The 8,243-nt window shown below is 36.1% G+C and overlaps 1 pseudogene; it reads left to right on the forward strand.

The window, feature by feature from the left end:
- Positions 1 to 7,189: 7,189 nt before the first annotated feature.
- LOC149172207 (protein PIN-LIKES 6 pseudogene) lies at positions 7,190 to 7,740 on the forward strand (annotated as a pseudogene).
- Positions 7,741 to 8,243: the final 503 nt, after the last annotated feature.

Below are 8,243 nucleotides of genomic sequence, written 5' to 3' on the forward strand. Positions count from 1 at the left end.
CAGCTTGACTGTAGGCCTTGAATCACTTGCCCAAGAAGCTGAAATACAACAGAAATTTGTTGACCTTATATGATAGTATTCAGGTGCTTGTTGAGGATGATATGGAAACTTAAAAATAGGCTAGGACTACTACAAATAATAGAGCCCTTGTAAGAAGAAAAAGGTCACACTGTTTACAGAATTCAAGGGTTGGAGCAGCATGCTTCAAAAGCCCTAATCCAGAACCACAGAGATAATATCAACGATGACCTTAATGTGGTCATAAACCAGCTCCTTAAGCCAGTGAAAGGGAGAATCATGTGAAATAAGGAAGGTCGCAGTAGAAAGGAGGATTTTTGGATCAATCAACTTAGAAAGCAGTGGACTGTTGTTGCCCTAACCAGACCGATCTTGTACAACAATATGATTTGTCCTCTATGAACAAACGGCCTAGATTACAAGATTGAATGGATCTAAGAGAAGTGATGTCTGATCTTCATATTGGCAAGTTATTTTATATCATTTTACTCTCTCTCTTTCTCTACTGAACATTTGGTGATAATAATAAGAAGATTTTATCAAGGGTTTTCCCCATCTTAGGGTTTTCCCCATCTTGGGGTTTTCTCTGGCTTGAGCCATATTCTCGTGTCTTTCTGTCTTGGCTTTTCTTCTGCATCTATCATTTATGTTATTTCGTTAGTTGTTGTTATATAATGTCTAATGTGATTAGTAAATGGATTAATAGGCATATGGTTGAATGAAGTATCTAACCTAAGCAAAGAACATCTTAACTAAAAATTAACATGGTATCAAAGCTCAGGTGAGGACAAACCCAAGCTTAAGGAGATTGCAATCACTAAATAATTTCATTGATACCTCTAGTTTTCTCTCGTAAATCAAGTTAGAGTTCAAATATGGGTTATTTCTCAAGGCCTTCTTCAAGCACTAATCAGTAAACATGGGCACCAATCCTAAAGATATTCAACTATCACAATAAAATGTTGGAAGACAATAAGTTATGTTCTTGTACTTTATAACAGTCCTACTCATCAGGCTTAAGAATGTATCATCATCGTAAGATTATGGAAAGATATTTTCTATGATCCCTCGAGGTAAGGTCAATCCTCTACAGATCTTTGTTTGAAATATTATTCTCATCTCTAGAGGACTAATCAAGTGCAGGAGATATCTATCTAAGATATATCGAATACTTCAGATAACAAGTATAGGCTTGCATTCATTCTATTATTATTTTTGAAGCTGAGACTCTTTCCTAAGAAGTTGCAGTCCTAGAAATCGATCAAGAATACCAAATCCTAGACCAAAACATATTTCAGAACGGCCCCAGAATCTAAAATTTCTTCATCAAATTCTGAGCATGATCACCATGATCATTGATTAGTATCAACTGTTCATCACTTATTCTCTCTATTAGTGCCTCTGGTTTAGGAAGGATATTTCTCTTTGAAGGTAGAAATTTTCTACAATAGGGTCAAGCCATTATGATGCCTTTCTTGAAGGATCGAATCATCTAACTTGTTGCAGGAATAAGGCCAAGGGATTGCGTAAGAGAAAAGTTAAAGATGGATCATATTGATCTCAAGAGACATATTATGGTTATGCTGGAGGTATCCCTAAAACAAGGTTATCGATAATTTGAGCACAGGAAGGTTCGATTAGTAAACACTGGGAACTCGATGGTCATTTTACACAATCTCTCAGCCTCCTTGAAGGTCATTGTTGCAGTGAAATTATAGTATATTCTGTTGGTGAAAGTTGCAGTAACTATGCAGACTTGTTATTATTATTTAGAAGGCTCATATTTGAACCCTGTGGCATATTGAACTTTCTCGCTGATTGAAGCATGATAACCTTGTCATTAACATAATTTTGTGGCATCCTTGAGAGAGAACTGATTCATTATACCATCCTACAACTCACAAGTTGATTGGCTATTAACTTTAGATATATGTGAGCATGAAAGTTTAAATAAGTCATCTTTGTCAAGATTTTGATAGAGGTAAACTGTAGCAACAAGACCAAGATGACTCTATCTAATGGAAAACAATAACACAAATGAGACGAAATGAACACAGTCCACATAAAAATGGTTTTAAACTTTTACTATTGAATATCTTACAATTGTGATAATTATCATCAACACATGTATCTATTGTCCTTTGATAACACTATAGTTTGATAACTTAAAATCAATACAATTGAAACACAAACAAAAAATTTACTACATCTAGAATTGTTTGCCATGGCTCTCATCAGATTTGTAGTCATGTGTTTGTGCTTTATTGTTGTGACACTCACTATGTCCAAACTAAGGAAAACATGGAAAAAGATAAAAATAACTTGGTGAAGTTGAAGGCTCTATTTTCCTTATTAACATCTTCCTTTGAGAAGGATATTGGTCATCTATAGGTCTTTGGGCACTCAGCACTAGATGTTAATTGGATGAATGCACAAGGTCAAATTCAATATACTTCCTTATCTCCCTTAGCTACTCAGATGAAAGAGCTCTCTAGGCAGTTCCATATGATTAGAACCTCTCACATGTTCAAAGAACTTAATAGGAAAACATATATGCATTGAGGAGGCTAAGGTTATTGCTAAGATTCCCCATTTTCATCATCAGAGGTTTAGGGAAGCCATTGAAATTGAGAAGTCCTCTACTAATATTAATAGGGATGATGACTGGAAAATTAGTAGTTATTGGATTCCCGCCCCTCTTCTTAATTCTCTCCACCTTTATTTATTTATTTATTATTGATTAAAATAATAATAATAATAATAATAATATAAACCCTAATATACAATTTTATATTAATTTTTATTCATAGTGAACTATTTATATATATATTATATATATCTATATATATATATATATATATATATATATATATATATATATATATATATATATATATATATATATATATATATACACACACACAATTTAACATTTATATTATTTATTAATATGAATAGGTGTTTATTAAGAATCCTTTGTATTATATATATATATATATATATATATATATATAGATTTAATCGTTATTAAAAATAAATAAATAAATAAATATGAATTGAATATTTTTTTTTTCTTGGTAACAAAACTATTCTATTAAATATTTACAAAGTACAAAATACATCAGGTTAGACCCGTTTGCCTTTGTCCATAACTAGACAAAACAGAGACAACACTCTGACTGTCCATCGACACATAAGTATGACTGTCCATCGACACATAAGCCCGCGCAGGGGATACACAGAAAACTAACACCAGAGCCAACACTAACAGCAATGACACGAAAGGACTATTCCGGTCGTCTCGCGCAGGGGAGATACAAAAAAACCATCTGCTTGTACATTCTGAGAGCAAAAACATAGAATGAAACACAAACAAACCAGGAGACGACAACGTGCTTGCGCCCAAGTGAAGCAGGGGCACCGGCGAGTTAATCACTCCCATCCAGTTTCTCCTCCACAATTGGGCACCAGCCATAGTAATCTGGTTCAGCCTGAGAGGGTGAGGCCGCTTCTGCTTCTCCCGTGGTGGCAGCAGGAGCTTCCTGCGAGTGCTTGGTAGCATCTTCAATCTTTGCACAGCTTTTGTCTTCCTGCTCCATCTCCACAGTCGGAGCGTGGTCTGCATCTTCCCGGTGTTCCTGCGTTCTCTGCTCCTGAGTATCCATGGGGTCATCTACCTTCGGAGGGGTTTCAATGAACAGAATGGAGACATGAGCACTAATTCTCGGATTTGCTGTGGAGCTGGTGAAGTTGAAAATCGTGGAACCGAATGCTGGTAAGGAGGCCGAGCTGGAAGCCTAAGCATCCACATGATGGCCTGAGAGTAGGGGAGCGGCTCCAATCGAGCTGACGAGATTACAGTGGCAGCAGTGCCTCACTTCATTCCTCACAGGCCTACTCGAGCACCCGCCTCTGGAGGGACCTCGACAGCTCAGCAGCCTTTGTCTGGGCTTCACCATGTTGCCTTGAGCCTCCCTGCCAACTGAAAGATGAGCCGAACCGTCACAAACCAGAACCAGCACTGTAAAATGCTCCACCGCCCGAGAGGGAACTGCTCCAACACCAGAGAGGCTATTCAAGTTCTGAATGTCCATAATTCCTTGCGCCCTGCCGGATATAAGCTCTCCAGCATTACCAACCCGCCTCGAATTTCCCTCTGCCATTACTGCATCGGTGCTTTGGGAATTCCTATCTGCAATCCCCCGTCCCTTCGAATTAAATCCGGAGTGTGCCATCCTCCGTCCTTTTGCATGGAAGGCCACGTGATGCCCATGGAGCGGCATGTGGATGGCTTCCTTTACCTGTCCTATCATACTAAACACCCGCATCTAGGGGAATATGAATTGAATATTATCAGATATAGCTGTTATCATTAAATAATACCAATTTATCCCCTCTCCCTCCCATAGACAAACATAGTCGTTTTCTTCTAGCTGTTAGGTCGACCTGTCTTCCTATTTAACCCTCTTCATGGATCTGTTTCTTCATCGTGTGCTGAAGATGAACCACACTTTCTGGTTCGAAACGCTTTGACCCAAATCTTCAATCTGACTTCTTTTGAAAAAACTCTTTATAGATTATGATATGGATCGCAGATGCTTGAATTTGAATAACATATACTCTCTCAAAAGAAGGACTGTAGTTGTAGGAGTACTACGTTTTGGAGAAGGAATTCATTAGTGGTCATTTATCTTATTTAAGATAAAAGAATAATAGGTTCCTCAACATGGAGACCTTCCCTCAGAGCATTCATATTAAACTACAGTTATTTAACATTTTAAATTTTCAGTAAGCAAAGAAAGGTAATTTAATTAATTTCCAACAAATGACAAAAAACATATGCCAATGAGACTAGAATGTACAATTAGCAATTACCAATCTGTAGGGGTGTCATGGGCTACCCTGAAAGCATAAAGAGAAAAATTTTTAGTTTTGTTAGAGTGCACTTGTGCCAAAGTTTAATTCTAAATTTGGTTTCTCTTTATAGACAACTTCCACACAAGTCTCCTTGAGATCCCACTTTTATCAATAAATGATACCCACATTTAGTGCAAAAACCACTAGTGGAGTTTTAAGGCTTCCTAGTCATTAGGGAAGTTGATTATTAGGATTACTTGTGACATCCTATGTATTTTTCAAATGCCAATACACCATATATAATTCTTATGTGTTTTGGAAACTCCAATACAAAATCAATATTACTAGGAGTCATCAAGGCCAACAAATATATCTTCAACCATATACATAATGAAGGCATACTTTTTTAATAGTGATGAGATGATATAACATAATATGCTTTGGTACAAGTATTTGTTGCTACAAGTGTATATATGCTGGAAGAAATAGGCCTATAATGTTGTAGTTGAAAATACCACTAGAAAATGTGCCTAGACTAGTTATACTATGCTTCAATCTGTTGGGAAAGGGAGATCTATTTCATAATTTCCCTAAAACAATAAATTTGTTTCATGATTATCCCTAAGGTTGCAATGAAACCCTGAAACCACATGTGACATGGTAAACAAAATCCCTAAAGTAATTGGCAACAATTGTGGCCAAGGTCAATCTCTAAGTTCTCTCTACACAAAACAAATTTTTGAATAATTGAATAATTTTGTCTAACAATAGTAATATATCCTATGTACCAAATACATTAGTTTTCCCTAATGAATTTCCTATTGAAAGGTATTATGGGGCTGTCTGCTCCACAATACCAAAAACAATAGTAGTGACATGTGAATCCCTTTGGTCTAAAATCTTTTCCAATCCAAAGTCTCCCACGATGGCTTCAAAATATTCATAAAGTAAAATGTTTGTTGCTTTGACATCATAATGAATTATCTTGGGGTCACATTGATCATGCACATATAAATAATAAAAGTCCCCTTGATGCTCCAAGTGCTATTTATTTGGGAGTATACTGATCTAGAGCTACTTTCCCCACCAATATGATTACTTAGATGATAGGTCGCACTTGTAATTCATCTCTACTATGTTAAGTAAAATCACATAATTCCAAAATAGAATGAAAGCACCACAATCTTATTATCCTTGCTTCATAAATATCAGAATGCTATTGTACCTCCTTGTACCTTTGTTTATTATGTCCATCATCAAGTGACCTTAGATGTTGCCTTAAGACCTCTAGTAGTAAGACTTATTAGAGGGTATCAATGCTCTCACATGCATCAAAGTTCCCCGAAGTCATATGAAAACTCTTAGCTGATTTCTCCTTTGCTTCTATATTTAATGCATTTATGATTGCAACACCTTTGCTCACTACTCTCTAGCTAGAAACTGAGGGTTTTTTGTTTGTTAGCTGGGGAATGCCAAGACAAATGTTAGTAGTGGGAATACACAATTTGCTCAAATTTCACATCCAATTGTCACCTATCACATCTACTGTCAAGCTGCCTATACATCACCATTGTTTAATGATGAAAAATGTTAAAAGTTGTCTTGAACATTGGATGAATTACGCAACAATGTGAATTGTACATTTGGGCAAAGAGAAATTCTACAATCAAACTCTTTGCGAAGAGGACCTAAGCATGATTTTACCATATAAACAACCATTTCATCCTCATCAATTTGAGACATGTGCACTCACATGAAACTCAGGAGACATTGAAAAATGAGTTTGGTTGAGAAATATATGACCATGATGTATTTATTAGAGACAATGAAGCTCCAATGAATGATAAATATGCCAAGTACATAGGCATGAAGAGAAAATTTCATTTTATAGTAAGAGGAGAGCTTGTGATAGATCCTATACAAATTACAAAGTGATACATTTTTACATCCTTCAAAATAGATGTCCTTGTTGTCTTGCCTCTTCCTTGAGTCATTACCTAGATATACATCTGAAGTAGGATGGCCTCATCTGTCTTGAATGTGAAGAATTATTTGAAGTTTATTATCCTCTTTTAATGTTTCCCAAGATTATATCATATATATCCACTTACGTTGGGGGGTGGTAAAGAAAACTGGAGTACTTTTGGGAACAATGGGAATGTGCCTCTCATATTGATTGGTGTAGCATGTGGAGATAAAAACAATCCTTTTGGTGATTTTGTGATATGAAATAAAATTGGAAATGTGTATATATCATTTGGTGATTATGTACACCTGTTTATTCCATCTTCTTGCACCTCCTCCAACAAGCAGCATGAAGGGAAGACTTGAATTTGAAGCTGACATGGATAAAATAGATATAGACACCACTGAATCTATGAGGATCCCCTTGCTGACCACTAAATAAGGAATTATTGAAAATAAGCTAAAACCATTGTATTGATGCTCGAGGGAAATGCAGGCCATTTCTCAAGTATATTTTCTTTGGAAATGCTTGAAAATAAAACAACTACTTCAACCACTGATAATAGCTTTAGTCCTTGCATTGGTCATTGAAATTATTCCATTTTTGAAGAAATTAATCTTGATAAATGATGCTCCTATTTTATTTGTTACTGACAACTGCATCATCCTTAAGGGTGCTATGGTTCCATGCATAATGTTGGCTCTAGGTGGCAACCTCACTGGAGGTTCATTAATTCAAATCTTGGGCCGCAAACAACTATAGCCATTATAATTGCGTGATTATTCTTAGTGCCTCTAGTTGGTCTTGGAATCATCACTTCAGAATATAAATTAGACTACCTAGCTGCTGGTGAAAAAATGTTCTGATTCGTTCTGATACTCTGGAACATAATGCCCTAATCATTTCAATCTTTCTTCCAAAGACAACATGCGACAAGATTGAGTTTTCATTATTAGTGATGATAACATATTTTGATGGTTTTGAAAGAGATATATTGTGAGTGAATTGATCTGCAAGAACTTATAAATGCATCACTTACAGAATTAAATTTGAAAATGTCTGTTAAACTATATTTAGGATCAAGATTGTGGTTTCCTAGGTTAATGAACAATATAGGGCCCGATTGTCAAAGAGAACCTTCATGCCTTTGTCAACACTTAGGACAGCCCAATCTACATTAATGCATTTCTGTTCAGTTGAAAGCTACGTTTGCATCAAGAAATTTAAAAAGGATTTTCTTTTTCATTGATAGGCCCACGGGTTTTACATGGATACTTTTTAATGGGTAACTCAGTCATCCACACAACACCATCCAAGTAAGTGGGTCCTGTCCTTTCACCATCGACGAGCTTTCATCACATGTCACACACATGGACTAGTAAATACTTTGATTTTAATGCCT

Source organism: Pinus tabuliformis, chromosome 4_2, assembly GCF_031772625.1.
Source record: "Pinus tabuliformis cultivar Carrire ecotype Pingquan chromosome 4_2, CPIR1, whole genome shotgun sequence".
In the NCBI taxonomy this organism is placed as follows: domain Eukaryota; kingdom Viridiplantae; phylum Streptophyta; class Pinopsida; order Pinales; family Pinaceae; genus Pinus; species Pinus tabuliformis.